Here is a 20,752-nt window from a genome sequence, read left to right on the forward strand (position 1 = left end):
GCAGCCATCTCCTCAGCTTCTCACCAAGGAGAGAAGAGAACAGCTGCTTCTCAGAATTGAGAGATAACCACAAACCACAGAACAACTTGTAAGACTTGATGCTCAGTGGTATATTTCCTTAGCTCTTGGCCATCTACCGTACCAGTTAGAGTCAGAGAGTCAGGAAAGTACAGCACAGAAACAGACCCTTCAGCCCATCTAGTCTGTGCCAAACCATTTAAACTGGCTACTCCCATGAGCTGTCATGCACCACTTGAGCTGGCAGTTCATTCCACACTCTCACAAACTTCTGAGTGAAGTAGCTTTTCCTCATGTTCCCTTTAAGCTTTTCACCTTTCACCCTTAACCCATGACCTCTAGTGGAAGTCCTACCCAACCTCAGTTGTGAAATGTGATACTCATTATACTTTCATTAGTTTTTGCGGATTATGCTAAGATGCAAATTACTAACATGGGCATAATACCCAACCATTTATATTCTGAGCAAAACTTACATTTTAGCTTCGCAAATTGCTGTTGCCAAACAGTCTTTATTCAGGCCCAAATCACATCTCTATGACTACAGTGAAACTCCACCCAGCAGTTCTTGAATACATGTTCCTGCATATATCAACTTGTTAACCTTTAACCCAGAGTGAGTTTACAAAGCATTTCTAGCATACTAGCAAACATTTATCCACTGAAGGTCATTGGGAAAATTCCATCTTCAACCTGCTCATTGTAAAGTTAAAGATGATAGAACATATGCTCTCTCTCTCTGTCCAGTACCTACAGGTCATTCAGTTGTTTCCCAAATTGTCTACTCTTCCCCGGTATCTATTTGTCTCTGCCCCAGAAACTGGGGGAATTGGTTGCCCACCTCATGCCTCAGTTTCTCTACAAATACTTTCTCTGAAACAAATATTAAACAAGGCAACAGGTGGAGAATGGGGATTTTTCTTGAGATTCAGATCTAAAAATACTCCCAGCCACTTTGCTCATCCCACGTGGAGGCATGTGGGGTACTTGCAGAGCACCAGCTTGATCACTTCCAGAGCCACATACTGAGAAGTTCAGCTAGACAGAGAACACCAGAGAGTCGGAATTTTCTTCATTACCATCTGAACATCTTCAAGCAATGTGTACGAACAACACTTCGCCATTTACTATGAAGAGGCAGATGTTCAGCATGATGATCTGTAGCTTGACACCTGATGCTGATGATGCAATCTCCAAGATACAGCTACACACATGGCCCAAAAGCCACTGCCTCTACTTTAGGAAGACTTCCCTCGTACCTTGGGTGCTAAATATTCTTCAGTGCATATTTAATCATTAGAATCATCAAGGTTGGCTTCTAACTGGCATGACCAAGTCAATCACTAAATATGTCACAAAAGACTAGCGCAACATGATAAGTACTGCACAAAAACAATTTATTTTTATCCTTTACTTCCACATCACCAGGTTAAGGAACAGTTATTACCCCTCAACCATCAGGCTCTTGAACCAGAGCGGATAATTTTACTCAACTTCACTCACCCCATTACTGAACTGTCCCCACAACCTATGATTCACTTTCAAGGACTCTTCATCTCAAGTTCTCAATATATTTTGCTTATTTAATTATTATTATTATTATTTTTCCCCTTTCTTTTTGTATTTGCACAGTTTGTTATCTTTTGAACATTAGTTACCTTCTCCATCCTGTTGGGTGCGGTCTTTCATTTGAGTTTCTTGTATTTACTGTGTATGCCCACAAGAAAATGAATCTCAAGGTCATTTATGGTGGCATATATGTACTTTGATAATAAATTTACTTTGAACACCTTTAAAGTAATCAACCCATTGATCGCTTCGAAGTGATTTGAGTGACAATTGTCTAATTTTCTTCCTTTCCATTTGGGAAGATTTCCTCATTTATCTTTTACTTTTAAGCCCTGAAAAATGATTTAAAAGGAGATCTGAAGAAACATGCAGTGAACTTCCAAAGCTTTATCAAAATTTTAGCATTTAGACCATAAAACCATAAGGTATAGGAGCTGAATGAGGCCATTTGGCCCATTGAGTCAGATCCACCATTTCATCATGGCTGATCCAATTTTTCTCTCAGCCCCAATCTCCTGCCTTCTCCCTGTATCCCTTCATACCCCGACCAATCACCATCTATCAACCTCCACCTTAAAGATACATTAAGACTTGGTCTCCACAGTTGCTTGTGGCAAAGAACTCCACAGATTCACTACTCTCTGGAGAAAGAAATTCCTCCTCAACTGTTCTAAAAGGACACCCCTCTATTTTGAGTCTGTGCCCTCTGATCTTAGACTCTCCCACCATAGGAAACGTCCTCTCCATATCCACTCTATCAAGGCCTATCACCATTCAATAGCTTTCAATTAGGACACTCCTCATTTTTCTGAATTCCAGTGAATACAAGCTGAGAGCCATCAAACACTCTTCATATGAAAATCCATTCAATCCTGGAATCATTTTTGTGAACCCACTTTGAACCCTCTCCAGTTTCAGCATATCCTTTGTAAGGTAAGGTGCCCAGATCTGCTCACAATACTCCAATTGAGGCCTCACCAATGCTTTATGAAGTCTCAACATTATATCCTTGCTTTTATGTTCTAGTCATCTTGAAATGAGTGCTAACATTGCACTTGCCTTCCTCACCACAGACTCAACCTGCAAATTAACCTTTAGGGAATCCTGCACAAGGATTCCCAAGTCCCTTTGCACTTCAGTTTTTTGGTATTTTCCTCTTCATTTAGAAAATATTCAACCTTTAATTTTTTCTACCAAAGTGCATGACTATACTATTCCCAACACTGTATTCCATCTGCCATTTCTTTGCCCATTCTCCTAATCTGTAGCCATTCTATTTCTCAAAACTACCTGTCCCTCCACCTATCTTCATATCATCTGCACACTTTGCAACAAAGCCATCAATTCCATCTTCCAAATCATTTACATATAAACATAAAAAGAATTGATCCTAACACAGACCCCTGTGGAACACCACTAGTCACTGGCAGCCAGCCAGAAAAGGCTCCCTTTATTCTCACACTTTGCCTCCTGCCTTATCCATGCTAGAATCTTTCCTGTAATAGCTTGTTAAACAGCCTCATGTGTGGTATCTTATCAAAGGCCTTCAGAAAATCCAAGTACACATCAACTGATTCTCCTTTGTCTATCCTGCTTGTTATTTCTTCAAAAAATTCCAACAGATTTGTCAGGCAAGATTTTCCCTTGAGGAAACCACGCTGACTACACCCTACTTTATCACATGCCTCCAAGTACCCGGAGATCTCATATTTAATAACCGACTCCAACGCCTTCCCGACCACTGAAGTCAGACTAACAGGACTATAGTTGATGCACTATCAATTACTCCAAAAGACTGGAAGTAGAGTAGATACTGAAGGGCTTTTATTAACAGTAAATGGACCAACGTCCATGTTGAATATCTGTCTTGGACTGAGGGAGGAGCAGTGACACAATCACCTTTATTCAGGGATCTGTGGGAGGAGCCACAGGAGCAGTCAGCAGAGGGGCGTGTCCAGGCAGGTAACCCAGTTACAACCTATATATATGGTTTACCACAATAGTTGTCTTTCTTCTGCCTCTCTCCCTTCTTGAAGAATGGAGTGACATTTGTAATTTTCCAGTCTTCCGGAACCATTCCAGAATCTAGTGACCCTCGAATGAACATTACTAATGCCTCCACAATCTCTTCAGCCACCACTTTCATAACACTGAGGTGTACACCACCTAGTGACTTATCTACCTTCAGACCTTTCAGATTCCTGAGAACCTTCTCTCTAGTTATGGTAACTTCACACACTTCATGACTAGCACCATACTGCTAGTGTCTTCCACAGTGAAGACTGATGCTAAATACTTTTTCAGTTCATCTGCCATTTCATTGTCCCCCATTACCACCTCTGCAGCACCGTTTTCCAGCGGTCGGATACCTACTCTCGTCTCTCTTTATTTTTACTTTTTCCTCTTGGGTAAAGGATGAAACAATCCGAGACAAAAGATATCACAGATAATTGAATGTCTTCAGATTCTGTAAGATGTTACTCTGTAGAATAATGCAACACTCATTTTATATGTTAATCTTTCAAGCTGTCCCCTCATTTTAAAACCTCAAGTCCATAAATAAAGATGCACTGCTCTCTCTAAACTGCGCAGGTACACAACCATGCAGTAACTGAAATGCTCCCATACACATAGCCTTCGTTGCTGCACACCTGGAATTGGATGCAGCTTGAAAAAATTTACAAAACATGAAAGATTTTCTGTGTCGTATTGTCTTTCATTATGCCCTTCAATTAATAAATAAAATCAACAGTATGTGATTTTTCAATTTTCATTCTAAATATTCATTGTATGCATATTACAAAAAAAGTATTTAGAGTGCTGAGCAGTTTTTAGGCCGTGTAAAAATTTCTGCTCAGAACTTTCGTTGGTCTGCGCAGCTGTAAAAACAAATTAGAAGGAACATTGTGAAGATGGCAGCTAATTTACTGCAGCTTTCCGAATAATATTTACAGGAAATGTGCAGACAGAAAGGGAATTTGGAGAAGGAAATAATTGAAGTCAATAGAGACTGGCAAGACGCATGCGACAAATATGCAAAACAATGCTTCTTACTGTTGTCTCTGGAGTCTGCTTATCAAATCAATTTGCTTCTTGAACTTTTTCCGGGGGACTTCCGGTAGCGCTCATGGAGTGAAGTCGCGTTCTTGACTCGCTCCATTACCTCTGAGTTTTTTTTCTTCTGATCAGCTATATTTTAATTAACCATTAAGGCATCAACTTTTACAATACTTTGAAACAAATTGGGCTCTTCGATAACTGGATGCGTTTAAGGTCTGCTATGTCTAAGAATGGGAAAAACGGGAAGGATGGCAAACCTCCGGTTAAACCGAAAGGTACCGATTTCCCTCCGACTGAACCACCGGTGATTTTGAAAGCTATATCGGAGTTAATTCAAAGGGAAATTTCAACCTCTGTTACGGAGCTGATTCGTGCGGAAATTTCAATTAATTTCCAGAAAATTGCCGATTCAATCGATAAGATACAAACATCTATTACGGAACATCAGTCGGCTATATCTGATCTTCAAAAATCCACACAACAAGTGAGCTTAAGATGGGGAAAATCGAAGAACTTTTTCCAGTGGAATCCATCCTGTATTTCTTTAACTGCATTGTTGCGAACAGCTTTTGTAATCTCACCACATTCAAGTAACACAACACAAGGTTGTCAATTTGGAAAGATGGGGCTGGGGCCATTTGAGTCAGTATGTTCTATGATTAGCCGAAAGGTATCAGGGGCATATTTTAGCTGCAATATTCTGCGTGCAACAGGATCAGATTTCTCACACGTTTATATCAGGTACTGACCTCCAAAACCCTTGCGAAATGCTGTTTTGCTTTCAGGAAATCACATGCAAGATGGTGGATAACCACTTGTTGCTCTGTGACAATGTGAAGATCTGAATTTGCAAACACCTAACATAAATAGTGCTATACAGCTGTTCGCGCTTGCAATGGTTAACTTACTCCAAATTGATCTGCATTTGCAATGCGAAACTATGTTACTGGGCCACATATTTTCATCACTTCACAAATCATTTGTGTTGCTGTCTACTTGTTGTGCTATCAAGGATTCAACAATCATACAAATATTTCAAAGTTCACAGTAAATCTATTATCAAACAACATAGATGTCACCATATACAACTCAGACAGGCATTCACAGTGAATACAAGAAACACAATAGAAATCAGAGAAAGACCACCCCCCAATAGGATGCATGGCCATGTTCCTGTCACTTATTAGCAAGTCTGTAGGAGCCATGCATCTATTTATTGCCTGTCTGTGTTGTACTTGTGATGTGCATCCTCACTCTGGGTGAAAGTAATTTGTCATGTGGGTTTGTACGGGCAGCACGTGACAGGTGGCGGTAAACATGAAACAAGTATAGTCACCTGTTCACCTGGTTTGGCAGTATAGAAAAGGGGTGAGTAGGGAGTGCATATTTTTCTTTGTTTGAATTTGATTCAATTACTTTTGCATGAAATACGGAAGAGTCAAATGATTTATTGTTGGTTTGTAATAAAGGATTAAACATACTTTTTCGACTTGGAATTCAGTTAGTTGGAAGCTCGTCAAACAGTACGATACTTCCTCACTTCGCCTCTCTTTTGGTTCGTTTTCAGGTAGTTGCTACAAAGACCTAAACTGGAGAAAATCTGCAGATGCTGGAAATCCAAAGTAACACACACAAAATGCTGGAGGAACACAGCAGGTCAGGTAGCATCTATGGAGATGAATAAACAGTCGATGTTTTGGCCTGAGACCCTTCTTCAGGACTGGAAAGGAAAGAAAGGGAGAAGATGTCAAAATAAAAAAGTGAGGGGAGGGGAGACAATATCTAGAACATGACAGGTGAAGCCAGGTGGGCAGGAAAGGTAACGGGCTGGAGAGGAAGGAATCTGATAGAAGAGGAGAGCGGGCCATGGAAGAATGGAAAGGAGGAGAAATAATAGACAGGTGGGAGGAGGTGAGAGGCAGAGTGGGGAATAGAAGAAGAGGGGTGGGGAGTGATTTTTTTTATCCCAGAAGAAAAATCTTTATTCATACCATCAGTTCAAGGGCATCCCAAACAGAATACAAGGTGTTGCTCCTCCATCCCGAGGATGGCTTCATCATGGCACAAGAGGAGGCCATGGACCGACATATCAGAACAGGAATGGGAATTGGAATGAGAATTAGAATGTTGGGCCCCGGGAGTTTCTGCTTTTGGTGGATAGGGCAGAGATGTTCGATTAAGTGGTACCTCAACTCCCAATGGGTCTCACCAACACAGAGGATTCTTGTTCTTACTAACAAGAATGCTTTTAGTTAAAAAGATTCAGGTAGCAGTTCAGCAACCGTGAATACTGAAAAAATTGCCTGCTAAAAAGCTATGATTTTAAAAGTGCCTTTTTCAATCAGCAAGTTTGTTAGCTTGCCATTTTGGTGTAAATATTGCTGAGATTAAAAACTTACTTGACATTACACTCTCAGTCAACAGCTGGTGTAAATCAGTAATATTATGGTAACCCAGTACACACAAGAACCTTGCACAGCCAAGTTTTGTGGTGGATAATTACATGAAAATTGAAGCGCAGATTTCAAAGGTAGCATATTTGTAGCTAAATACAAAAATCAGTTACAATCCAAGTGGATTTAAAGTTAGAGAGAAGAGATTTAATAGAAACCTGAGGGCCAACATTTCATCCACAGTGCAGTCGGTAGCTGAAAGAGGAAGTATTTGGATCAAACTCACTGGAATCAAGAGCAGTGTAGATTTATTGCAGTGATACAACATCTACAAAATGCTGGAGGAACTCAGCAGGTCAGGCAGCATCTATGGAGATGAACAAACAGTCAATATTTTGGGTCCAGACTGATGAAGGGTCTGACCTGTGGGTTGCTCTGGATTTCCAGCATCTGCAGGATCTCTTGTGTTATAACATCTAACCAGGGTTTCTTAAATTCTGCAAGATAATGGGGCGGCAGGGAAGTGTAGTGGTTGGCACAATGTCTTACAGTACAAGCGACACGGGTTCAATTCCCACCACTGTCTGTAAGGTTTTGTATGTTCTCCCCGTGACTGAGTGGGTTTCCAATGGGTGCTTTGGTTTCCTCCCACAGTCCAAAGACACACCAGTCTGTAGGTTAATTGTTCATTGTAAATCGTCCTGTCATTAAACTGGGGGATTGTTGGGCAGTGTAGCTCAGAGCTGGAAGGGCCTATTCCACGCTGTGTCTCAATAACAGAATCCTCTCCAGCTCTGAGAATGTGTACACAGCTTTAATTACTATCGAAAGGAAAAAATCTTTATCTGTATTTAAAGCATTGTTTCTTCCTATTTTTGACTTTCTCTCCTCAACACATTTGGTTTACCTTATTACTTGGTTAGAACTCTTGGCTGCTCACTACTTATTCTTCAGTCAGTTTGGTTAAGGTACGTGCAGCCGCGTCCTTTATTCACCTGGTTACTCGATGGAACGCAGCACACTTGTTCTGCAATTTATGGTACAGTGAGACAAAAACAGCCACAAACTTCACTACGCAAACACGAGGAAATCTGCAGATGCTGGAAATTCAAGCAACACACATCAAAGTTGCTGGTGAACACAGCAGGCCAGGCAGCATCTCTAGGAAGAGGTACAGTCGACGTTTCGGGCTGAGACCCTTCGTCAGAACTAACTGAAAGAAGAGATAGTGAGAGATTTGAAAGTGGGAGGGGGAGGGGGAGATCCAAAATGATAGGAGAAGACAGGAGGGGGACGGATGGAGCCAAGAGCTGGAGGTTGGTTGGCAAAAGGGATATCCATGAAGTGTGTAAATATAGTAACTAAAGCACTTCACTGTGGACAATTCTGATTAATAGCTCAAAGGTTTCAATTTTTCCTCCTTCCTTTCTAGTCCAGATGAAGTGACTCAGCCAAAAAACATAGCAGGTCAGGCAGCGTCTATGGAGAGGGATTCTCCATAGACTAATTTTAGTCTATGTTATGTAAATACAAAAGATTCTGCAGTTGCTGAAAATCCAGTCTCCCCCTTCCCCCCTTCGCCTGTCCCCCATTCTCTCTCTCTTCCCTCCCACTCCCATTCTCCCCCTCTCTCCCCCCAACACACACATATTTTATATATATGAGGGGGGAAGGGAGGGAAGGGGGGGGGAAAGTGGGAGAGACTGGATTTCCAGCAACTGCAGAATCTCTTGTCTTGACATTTTTTTTACTGTGTGGTTTATCCCATATGCTTTTGGTGTATTATCCATCTGCCTATACTTTGTAAGTTAAACAGGGTTCTAAATAATCGGGTAGCAGGGTGGAGATGTGTCTCTATCAGAGGAGGTGTAAGGTGCTCCTTCCCTCCGCTAACCTGCGGGTCACCCTTGGGTAAGGTGAGTACCTGCTTAGCCCCCTGATCAGGGTCACGTGAAGCATGAGGTGCTGGATGGTCATACGAGCAGCCGGTGCACATCACAAGTCCTGGTTATGTGACCACTGACGCCAGGCAGACAATTTCTGAAGGAGCAGGAAATGGCAAAACACTTGTGTAGAAAAATTTGCCAAGAAAAATCATGGTCATGGAAAGACCATGATCACCAGTGTCATATGACACAGCACATAATGATGATGATGATGATAAATAATTTTATCTAAGAAAGGATGTGCTGACATTGGAGAGGGTCCAGAAGTTCACGAGAATTATTTTGAGAACGAAAGGGTTAACATATGAGGAGCATTTGATGGCTCTGGGCCTGTACTTGCTGGAGTTTAAAAAAAATGAGGGGGGTGGGATCTCATTGAAACCTATTGCATATTGAAAGGCCGAGAAAGAGTAAACATGGAGAGGATGTTTCCTATAGTGGGGGAGTCTAGGATCTGAGGAAACAGCCTTAGAATAGAGGGACATCCATTTAGAACGGATGAGGGCGGATTTCTTTAACTGGAGAGTGGTGAACCTGTGGAATTCATTGCCACAGACAGCTGTGCAGGCCAAGTCATTAGGTATATTTAAGGCAGAGGTTGATAGGTTCTTGATTAGTCAGGACGTTAAAGGTTACACAAAAAAGGCAGGAGAATGGGTTTGAGAGGAATACTGAATCAGTCATGATGAACAGTGGAGAAGACTCGAAGGGCTGAATGGCCTATTTCTGCTCCAATATTTTATGGTCTTATATAGGCAATGATCTCAGCTGTCAGGTAGTAAGAACTGGTCAAATGAGAGAAAAAACATTACATTGTTACACCATTATTGTTATATTTTGTTACACGTATATTGTATTTTGTTTTACAAATGCATTCGATTTCTTCCACCCTGCAAACTAAAACATTCAGTAATTTGCTGATCTCCCATTGACCTCATCTACCAACAGATGTGATAACAGGAGCTAAAATTTCCTGAATTGCTTGAGGAAGTGAGTAGCTGTTGTAATGGGAGCGGGGGGGAAGGACATGGGCATAATCCATTGTCAGCGAGCAATACTCAGAACGGAGGACATGCTAATTCAAACTCAGTACTTTAGTATTGGTTCTGTAAGGTTGTCACAGCCAGGGAAGGTAGTGGGGATAAGCTCCCACTACCTATTAAATGCTCCCAATGGCACGCAGCTCAAATGACCTCTGACAGTTCCTGGTCTTAACATGTGGCTCAGCTACTAAGCCAAATAGAATCATTTCTACTGACAAAAGGTGCAAAGCGGGTTACTGGGGGGTCACTTTGGTAGATGGGGCTCATCAGCCAAGGCTGGCAGCTCATCTAGGAGAAAGAAAACTCCGCTGCCTTGCGGAAGGCTTTGCGAGTGAACCGTGAGGAAAAATCTGGAGCTGGAGACCCTAAAACAATCCCATACTGAATTCAACGCTGACTGGGAACTCCTGTGATTCCAAACTGTATCAGTGTCTGCCATTCCTTTGGGATCATGAGATGGGTGAAGGGGGGGAGCCTGCTGCATGGGCAACGGCTTGCCCTCCATAACATACTTCCCAACCAACTGATGAGAGGGCAGAGGTGAGCAGCCCACATGATTAAAAGATGTTCCCTCCCACAGGCCCTTCAGGAGCTCCAGATTTCGTCTCAGAAGTGAAACAAGAATAGTAATAAACATTAGTTTGGAATAAAATGGAGCTCACTGGAGAACTGATATTGTATTTGTTAAGTAGGAGCCATGCACAATCCTGATTTGATGGAGACAGGCGTGAGAAGCACGGAGGAACATCTGGAGAAACTTCTGAAATGCCCGCTTCGCTGCCACTGCTACTGTGCGATCGAGAATCTCCGGAGGGAAGGCCCCAAATCCTTGGCTTTGCCTATTGCCTGTTGCCGGGGCCGGGGTCGAAGCGCTCGGCAGAGATGGTGCTCGGTGCCAGAGGCTCGAAGTTTTCGGACGGACTCTGAGTCGGACTGTGGTCGGGTGCTGCATCGGCAAGTTTGCGGCGCTGGAGGTTCATGGCAGGGAGAGTTTTTTTTCTTCTTTCTACCGTCTGCATGAGATGATGGGACTTTCGAGAGACTTTGAGACTTTCTTTTTTACCGTACCCATGCTCTGTTCTTTATCAAATTACAGTATTGCTTTGCACTGTTGTAATTGTATGTTATAATTATGTGTTTTTGTCAGTTTTTCAGTCTTGATTTGTCTTGTGTTTCTGTGCTATCATTCTGGAGGAACATTGTATCATTTCTTAATGCTTGCATTACTAAATGACAATAAAAGAGGACTGCGTGTCCTCATAATCTAATCTAATCTAAACCTGGACACAGTGGTAATCCATTGTCCCATTATCCTCTGAATGATCCACATTGCCAGTCGGAGGGACTTCACAATTTGCCCCATCACTGAAGTGTTCCCACAATCTATGGACTCACTTTCAAGGACTCTTCATCTCATCTTCTCAATGTTTATAGCTTTTTTTTCTCTTTGTATTTGCAGACTTTGTGTCTTTTGTTGAACACCTTTGATTCTATTATGGTTATCTTTCTATCATGGATTTATTCAGTATGCCCGCTAGAAAATGAATCTCAGGGTTTTTCATGGTGACATATATGTAGTTTGATAATGAATTTACTTTGAACTTTAAACTTTGGAAAAGCCAGGCAGACTGCCCCCTCCGCAGCTGCAGTGAACAGTGATAGAGTAAATATTTAAAGAGGTATATTGGGAGGTCGGTTGAGGTGTGGGGTGGTAGACAGTTATGTCTGGTAGTGTGTGATAATCAAACAAGCTGACTGAATTGGTGACTGAATTTAGTGAGTTAGTTGAAATATACTAATTCAAGAAAACTTTACAAAAGATAACAAAGAACAATAGGACCAGGAGTTAAGACTTTCAGCTCTTCAAAAGTGCTCTACCTTTCAAAAAAATCACTCCTGACAGAGTCATAGAGTGATACTGCTCAGAAACAGGCTCGTCAGCCCATCTGAAATAGTCCATGCCAAAGTCTTACTTTGCCTAGTCCCATCAACCTGCACCCGGACCACACCCCTCCATACCCCTCCCGTCCATGTCCCCGGAACACATCCCTCCATACCCGTCCCGTCCATGACCTAATCCAAACTTCTCTTAAAGGCTGCAATCAAACTTGCGTCCACCAGTTCCACTGGCAGCTCATCCCACACTCGCATCTTCCTCTGAGTGAAATTCCATCTAAATATTTTACCTTTCACCCCTAACCTAAGGCCTCTAGTTCTGGACTCGCCCAATCTCAGTGGGAAAAGCATATCCCCCACATGATCACCTAGTTTGTCTTGTTCTCTGCCCGTACCCATCAATACCTTTTGTGGCTATAATAGCCAAATAGCACTATTGGCACAAGTCCAAAGCCGACTTCGGGTGCTGAGTGAAGCCTGCACATTCTCTCCCTGACTGCGTGAGTTTTCTTGCACAGGTTCTGGATTTTGTTGCCTTGCATTCCAAAGTAAGTCAGTAAGTTAATTAGGACATAGGGTAAGATACCAATCTCGGTCTTACCCCATGTCCTGATACTATGACCCTTCTTTCGAGACACCCCAGCGAAGGGAAACACCGTCCTTGCATGCAGCCTGTTCAGCCCTGTAAAAATGTCATACAAAATCCATAATGTCTATTTTTTCTGCTTCTAATCATGTGATATATGAGTGGCGGGGTGGAAATGCGTCTCTACCAAAGGAGGTGCAAGGTGCTCCTTCCCTCCACCAGCCAGCAGGTCACCCTTGGGCAAGGTGTAGCACCTGCTTAGCCCCCCCTCCCCCGATCTAGGTTACGTGGGTGGGAGCAGGCGGTGGATGGTCGTACGAGCAGCCGGTGCATTTCACAAGTCCTGGTCATGCGACCACTGAAGACAGGCAATCTCTGGAGAGTATTGATAATGTCTGGGGTCACCCGTCTTGTAAAGACACTGCCCAGAAGAAGGCAATGGCAAACCACTTCTGTAGAAAAATTTACCAAGAACAATCATGATCATGAGACCATGATCACCCACATCATATGACACGGACCGTAGTGATGATGGGGAATTATGTGATACAGGCTCTTATGGGAATGGCAGCACTGTCCATCACAGAATTAATCCTGAGCACATGTACAAGGAGTACTGCCACAAGATAGCAGTCTCCACCATGCAGGGCATGCTCTCTTGGGAAGTACCTTGGTTGTAGGTCCCATACAACCAAGGTCAGTCATATTTGCAGAGAAATTACTTTAGTCAGAGGGTGGGAAATCTGTGGAATTTGTTGCCACAATCGGCTGTGGAGGCCAAGTCACTGGGTGCACTTAGGGCAGAGATAGATAGGTTCTCAATTAGCTAGGGCATCAAAGGGCAGGAAATGGGGATGACCTGGAAGAATTGGATCAGCCCACAATTGAATGGCGGAGCAGACTTGATGGGCTGAATGGCCTACTTCTGCTTCTATATATTATGGTCTTATTCCTTCAACCATCAGGTTCCTGAACCAGTGTGGATAACTTCGTTCACTTCAATACTGAAATGATTCCACAACCTATGGACTCACTTTCAAGGACTCGACAACTCATGTTCTCAATATTATTTATTACTAATTCATTTATTATTAGTATTTTATTTTTTTGTACTCATACTATATGTCTTCTGTTGTACTTTGGTTGTTTGTCTTTGTGTGTAGTTTTTCATTGATTCTATTGTGTTTCTTTGTATCTACAGCGAAGGCCCACAAGAAAAAGAATCTCAGGGTAGTAAATGGTGATACATATGTAGTTTGATAATAAACTTACTTTGAACTTTGATTGTAGAGATGGTAGATTTACAGCTAACAGACATGCATCATACAGATCACAATCTGAACCTCATTTTGGTTTTTGGTCACAGTAAAGCTCCTGACAAGCAACCAAAAAAAAGTCAGCAAACTGCAATACTCCAACATTTAACCTAGAAAGCTACCCAGTAAAAGAATATCATTTCATACATGAAATCTCTCAAACTAAATGATTTTAATGTTTGTGTTTGAAATGTGTGTTAATGCACTGTGCAAACTATTTGAAGTGCAGCAACAGGTCTTTTGTTCACCAATATCTGGAGGAGAAATTCCGGTGAAGTACAGTACCATAATAAACAGTGTCCAGGAAATGTGGATACACTTTACCTAATTCGTTACCTGTGACGGTGTTCAAACTCTATGACCTGCCTTTTGTTTCCCCAACACTGGAAAACATTGCCAGGGTAGCTGTACAGGCAGGTCCAACTGCACTAATATATAAAAGGAAGTGGACAAATCATGGACTTTATCATTGATACCTTGGTGGTAAATACCATGTTATTTACCAGCCTGTAGCCAACCTGTAGCAATGCCCTATATTTCATCTGAGCAGCATCCAACCTGATGGCATGAACACTGATTTCTCGAACTTCTGGTAATTACCCCCTCCCCTTCACCATTCCCCGTCCCTGTTTCCCTCTCTCACCTTATTTCCTTACCTGCCCCTCTCCTCCCTCTGGTGTTCCTCCTCCTCCTCCCCTTTCTTCCATGGTCTTCTGTCCTCTCCTATCAAATTTCCCCTTCTCCTGCCCTTCATCTATCAGCTTCCCAGCTCCTCACTTCACCCCATCCCCTTTTCCTTGTTTCACCCATCACCTGCCACCTTGTACTTCTTCCTCCCCTCCCACCCACTCTTCTCACTCTGACTTCTCCCCTTCCTTTTCAGTCCTGAAGAAGGATCTCGGCCTGAAACATCGACTGTGCTCTTTTCCATAGGTGCCACCTGGCCTGCTGAGTTCCTCCAGCATTTTGTGTGTGTTGCACTAGTGCTATATTCTGGGAAGCACTGAAATAGAAACTGATTTCCACTGATTTGTCATCTAAAGGCAATCTGGGAATTTATCAGCGGAAATGGATAGCTGTTCAGTTTATTGATGTTGGAGTGCAGCCAAAATACTTTATTGCACAGTTTTTTTAAAACCCTTGGATAATAATTGCTCTGAGATTTATTGCCCATTAATTCCAAGATTAAGTCTCAAAAAATCCATATGGTTAATTAGGAAAATGACCCGCTTTGGCTCAAGACCACAAAAAAACAATTTCTTAAGTAATTTGTGGCAGTGATGTATTCAATCAGCAGCATGGATCGTGTGTACAAATCAAAGACTAGAAAGATTATCTACAGGAAAAGACTGTCTTGGTTTTTCCGAGCTCAAATCCTGAAGGTCACCTTTGAGCATCAGTATGTTAATCAGCATCAGGTTATTTGTATCAATATGACATTCCTTCCATACCTCAGTCACCCCAGTCACGAGTACAAGTGCAGGTGTGCAGATAAGACACCGACTGGTAAGTAACGCAAGCCACATGGAACATAATAAATTAGTCCAATACCATACAAAGTCAATTCCAAGTAAAACATCAAATCAGCAAATTGCATGTATTAATAAAATTCACATCCCAAAGAGGCTTGGATTTGTGCATTTCTGATCTGTGGAACAGATAATATGCACGTGCAAAGAGGATATAACCAGATTTTACAAAAGAATAATTCAATCTTAGCAAGGTTTAAATAATTGATCTGATTAACTCATTATCTTTTACAATTGGATCACGCAAATTGCATGTGCCTCCATCCAAATCTTGTTTCGTAGTAATGGTATTCTGGCACACAGATGCTTCAATCCATTTCCAAATGCATTTACATATTTACATAGTTGGGAAGTGCATCTTTCATCTGGAATCCTTCTAATCTTTAGTAAAATATTTTATTTCTTGTATTAATCACAGAATAAGGCAAATCATTTACTTGCTCAACTAATGCCAAGCAGCTCAAGAGTCTGATCATTTCCAACTGCACCAGATGAAACAATGAAACTACATTAACAAATGTGGGAAAACTGTTGGAAAAGCAACATATAAAATCCGGTTATAAAACCTGCCAGATGAAAACAATAATCACAAAGATCTACTGGGAACCTGCCGTCCCTCCCAAATTTCCAGTGGAATATTTGGCCACAATGTATTCTATTTCAGAAGGAGTTTCAGTCACAGTCAGAAGCTGAAGGATTCACCAGTCCAATAACCAAATTTCACACTCCGTACAATTTCAGGTCCCTTGCTTCTGCCACCCAGTCTCACATTGTTTTCTTCCCCTTCCCAGTTGTTACCTCTCCCCAGAGGGGTCACAGCTCTCAGCAGCTGCTGCCAAGCTCTATGGAAAAGCTGGTCTTTCAATAAAGTGATTTTACTTAATACAAGGGGGAAAATATCAGAGATTCTGAAAATTAAACGCAAAGCAAAAAGATGCTGCATTTATCTTGGTAATCAATCAGCGTCCATATAGAAATAGAATTAACAAGAAAATGGAGATTAAGCTCTTTCCAACATGACACAAATCAAAAGTACCTTGTCATACTATACGCCTTCTGCACAACAACAGCAGAATTGCTAATGTTGAGCTGCTGCATACAACATCCAAGATAAGAACTCCTCAAAGGCAGGAGTGTTGGAAAAACACAAGTCCTGACCTGCTCGAGCAATGACAGAACTGTACCTACTTACAGTGCCCCGTGAATCAGTCTAGGAGCCCTCAAGGGTATAATTATTAAAATTCAGGGTGCTTAGGACGCCAAAAAGAAATGACCTTGTCAGGATTATTCACTGAAAATTGTGCCTGTATTTGGAGCACATTTGGGGCAATACATACCTCCATTTTTTTTGCAATAATGTGAACAAGGTTCAACAATGAACCACAAAAGTGGTGATGCACAAGATGATAAAATCTGTCAAAAGGCTAAGCTTAAAGGACCTGGGGAGGAAAGAGACTGAAGAGGCAGCCAAAGATCCCATGCACTTGGCAGCTTAAAGAAGAATGGGTAAGACGAGGGAACACAAACCAATCCTCACAGAGGGATCAGGGAGTGGAGAAAGTCAGCAATTTCAAGTTCCTGGGTGTCAAGATCTCTGAGGATCAGACCTAGTTCCAACATATCAATCAGGCTATAAAGAAGGCAAGACAACAGCTATATTTCATTAGGAGTTTGAAGATATTTAGTTTGTCACCTAAAATACTTAAAAAATTCTGTAGATGTACCGTGGAGAGCATTCTGACAGGCTGCGTTACTGTCTGGATGAGGTGGGGCGGGGGGAGGGGGAGGTGCTATCATACAAGACCAAAAGAAGCTACAGAAAGTTGTAAATTAGTCAGCTCCGTTATGGGTACTAGCCTCCGCAACATTCAAGACATCTTCAAGGAGCAGTGCCTCAGTAAGGCAATGTTCATTATTAAGGATCTCCAGCACCCAGGGTGAAGCACCTTCAATTACTCCAAAAGACTGAGGTTTGGTAAAATACTGAAAGGCTTTTATTCGCTGTACAATACGACCTCCACAGTGAGTGTCTGCCCCGGACTGAGGGGCAGGGGCAAGGCGAACACCTTTATACAGGACTCTGTGGGAGGAGCCACAGGGGCAGTCAGCAGAGGTGTGTGTCCAGACAGTTAACCGAGTTACAACATATATACATGGTTTACCACACAGGGCATGCCCTCTTCTCATTGTTACCATCAGGAAGGAGGTACAGAAGCCTGAAGGCACACACTCACCGATTCAGGAACAGCTTCTTCCCCTCTGCCATCTAATTCCTGAATGGACACCGAACCTTTGAATGCTACTTTAATTTTTTTAAATATATATTCCTTCTGTTTTTGCACTATTTTTAATCTATTTAATATACACAATTGATTTACTTATTTATTCTTTCTTTATTATGTATTGCATTGAACTGCTGCTGCTAAGTCAACAATTTCCCGACACATGCCGGTGATAATAAATCTGATTCATATTCATCAATATTATCATCATCACCGTCATTATGTGCCATGTCGAATGACATCATTATTATGTGCCATGTTGTATGACATCATTATGATGTGCTGTATCGTATGACGTGGGAGATCATGGTCTATGCATGACCATGATTATTTTTGGCTATTTTTTCTACAGAAGTAGTTTGCCATTGCTTTCTTCTGGGCAGTGTCTTTACAAGACGGGTGACCCCAGCCATGATCAGTACTGTTCAGAGGTTGTCTGCCTGGCGTCAGTGGTTGCATAACCAGGACTTGTGATCTTCACCAGCTGCTCATATGATCATCCACCACCTGCTCCCATGGCTTCATACGACCCTGTTCAGGGAGGGTGGGTGTGGGGCTAAGCAGGTGCTACACCTTGCCCGAGGGTGTCCTGCAGGGAAGCAGTGCCTTACACTTCCCTTGATAGAGGTGAATCTCCAACCCCACCACTATCAGATAAGAGTGGAGCAATTAAAGTTGAGAGTATGGGGCGGGATGAAATATTTCAATAGATTGTTGGGCTGTGAATTGCAAACATGGGGAGAGAAGCTACAGAGGGATTTGAAAGCAAAGACAGGAATGTTTAAATTACGACATTACTTAATTAGGTCACCAAGCACAGGATTAATGCATGAATAGGACAGTCAAACAAACTAATGAACACATTTTCTACATGATACTTGTTTGAATACAGATGGGATAAAGCAAAAATTTGTGAAGGGAATGACGACCTCATACTGAGTCAGCAGATGGCACAAGGCATCAATCCAACCATCAAGCCAAGACAAACAAAACCGTGGAAGTCAATATTTCTGCTCTGCTAGAGGCAGAGCTGTGGGAAATAAAATGTAACATTTGCACATTAGTCCATTATCACTTCCACTTACATCGGCATCAGAAGTGACACAATGTGCTATGTATTCTATTGGTAATATTTAAACTAGGCAACATGTTAAAACCATCTGTACTAAAGGCATATGTTAACCTGATGTTGTTTACAATATTATGAAAGAGGTATTTATAAGCAGAATCTTGGTGTTTCCATTTCTAACATCCAGCTTCTTTCTACAAATAGGTGTAGTTATTCCCAAATGTAAAAGTCAAGTATTCCACTGGGATAAGGGGTGCTGATTTTGGACAAAGTCTGAAAAGGAGTGACTCACATGTAAGGAACGGGAAAGGACTGACGCATTGGATGTCAAGAGGCTGTTTTGTTGGGCTGGAGTACCCGGAAGTGGTGGGGTTTGCTGTGCATTTAATATTTTAGTAATGTGTGTCTGTGTGTGTTGATTCAGCATTCTTGCTCGTTTAAATAATTTATTATGGGTTAAATGTATAAATATATGAATTTCATACATCATCACGCTATCAGGTGATACGTACATGCCTCCTGTATGGAAACTCAAAGTTAGACCTGTGTTTCGGACTCCCGTGTCTTCCTTTGAATTACTCCTATGTTTTAAAGTTACAAAACATAACAGGGTCAGCCACAGAATCCGGGTTCAGTCCTCCAACTGAGGAGAGGGAACATTCGCTTACCAATATAGCCGTGAATCCTTGTACTTCTCCAGCCCAGAGGCCTGTGAGGAGTTGTTCAGTACACTCAGAGAACCATGCACTTTTGCATGTTGTGGAATTCAAAGGAAATCGGGGAAAATGGGACAAGAAGTGCCCTCCATTGCATGTGCTTTCTCAGCCACGAGAACTTCCAAGTATTCTACCAAACAGCAATGAGAAGCAATTAGGAGAAAATGCACGTTAGGCCATAGGCTTTAGTACTGCACCATTTGAAGACTCTGTGAGATATTAAGAGCTTAAAGTACCGCAGGTCTACCCCGTCAGCCAGATGCAGAGAAACTGAAGGAGCTGGACTTGGCGAGGACCGTGATGCTGCCTGCGACGGAAGTGTTGGTGAGTGAGGGAGGTGTGCAGTGTGACAGCCAGTGATCATTTCAGCCGCTTTTCTTGTGATCGCAGGACTCCGTTCGACAATGGTGATGTGGAATGTTGCAAACCCAATTCATTGGTTTACCGGTGAACAGCAGGAAAGCTGCGTGGCCTCTGACGTAGTGAGAACTAGGCCCCAAGCTGCAGTATCACCTGTTTGCAGCCGCCCAGCAGGAGGCACAGAAGTCAGGCGCTCCACTGGAGTGCTGGGCTCGGTGCTGCCCCCAGTGTTCACTCCCCAGAAGACAAGCTGTATTGTGTTCGAGTACAGACTGCTGCAACGTTCATTGACTCGGGGACTTAGACTATATTTTTTTTAATGTGACTATATTTTACAGCTGCCTTATATGTGCTATATGTGCTGTGTGCTGTGTATAACTGTTGGTACAGTGTTTTGCACTTTGGCCCCAGAGTTACGCTGCTTTAGCTGTATTCATGAATGGTTGACGACAACTAAGTTTGAACTTGACTTGATCAAAGTTCAAAGTAAATTTATCATCAAAATATGTATGTTACCATGTACTACCTTGAGTTTCATTTTCTTGCAGGCAATTACAGAGAAAAAATATATATTCTGCAAAAAGCTACATAGACAAAGAGTAACAAAAATACAGAAGAATACCACCTGCAAATGAAAATAACACTGAGACCATAAGATGTAAAGAGTCTCTGAAAGCGAGTCTGTGGTCTTAGAATCAAATCAGAACAGTGGTGAATGAAGTTATCCCCACCAGTTCAGGAGCCTGATGGCTGTAGGGTGATAACTGTTCCCGAACCTGTTGGCAGGGGACTTAAGGATCTTTAAGCTCCCATGGGATAGAAGCTCTCCAGGACACACACCTGAAGCCTTCATACTGTTCACGTCAATAGTAACGCCCACCTGCTCAACTGCTGAGGAGAAGATCTGTGCACCTCCCCTCCTTTAGGGAAAATGTTTGTCCAAGAGGGCATGGTACCTCATCTCTGAAT

The 20,752-nt window shown here is 42.2% G+C and overlaps 1 protein-coding gene and 1 long non-coding RNA gene across 10 annotated transcripts in view; one reads left to right on the forward strand and one right to left on the reverse strand.

Annotated features, from left to right (window-relative positions):
* ablim1b (actin binding LIM protein 1b) overlaps positions 1 to 20,752 on the reverse strand; it is a 406,574-nt gene that overhangs the window by 186,749 nt on the left and 199,073 nt on the right. The window contains exon 1 of one of the 9 annotated variants that reach the window (XM_063072020.1): positions 4,642 to 4,745. The exons of the other annotated variants lie outside the window; for them this stretch is intronic. The gene's annotated coding sequence lies outside the window, so the exon portion shown is untranslated. Of the gene's footprint in view, positions 1 to 4,641; positions 4,746 to 20,752 lie in introns of those variants that run through there. 9 annotated transcript variants of the gene reach the window in all.
* Positions 4,891 to 18,940, forward strand: LOC134359088 (uncharacterized). Its single transcript, XR_010021033.1, has 3 exons — positions 4,891 to 4,922; positions 6,215 to 6,303; positions 18,912 to 18,940. It is a non-coding gene; the product is annotated as an uncharacterized LOC134359088 (long non-coding RNA).

The sequence above is a fragment of the Mobula hypostoma genome, chromosome 19, assembly GCF_963921235.1.
Source record: "Mobula hypostoma chromosome 19, sMobHyp1.1, whole genome shotgun sequence".
Lineage (NCBI taxonomy): Eukaryota > Metazoa > Chordata > Chondrichthyes > Myliobatiformes > Myliobatidae > Mobula > Mobula hypostoma.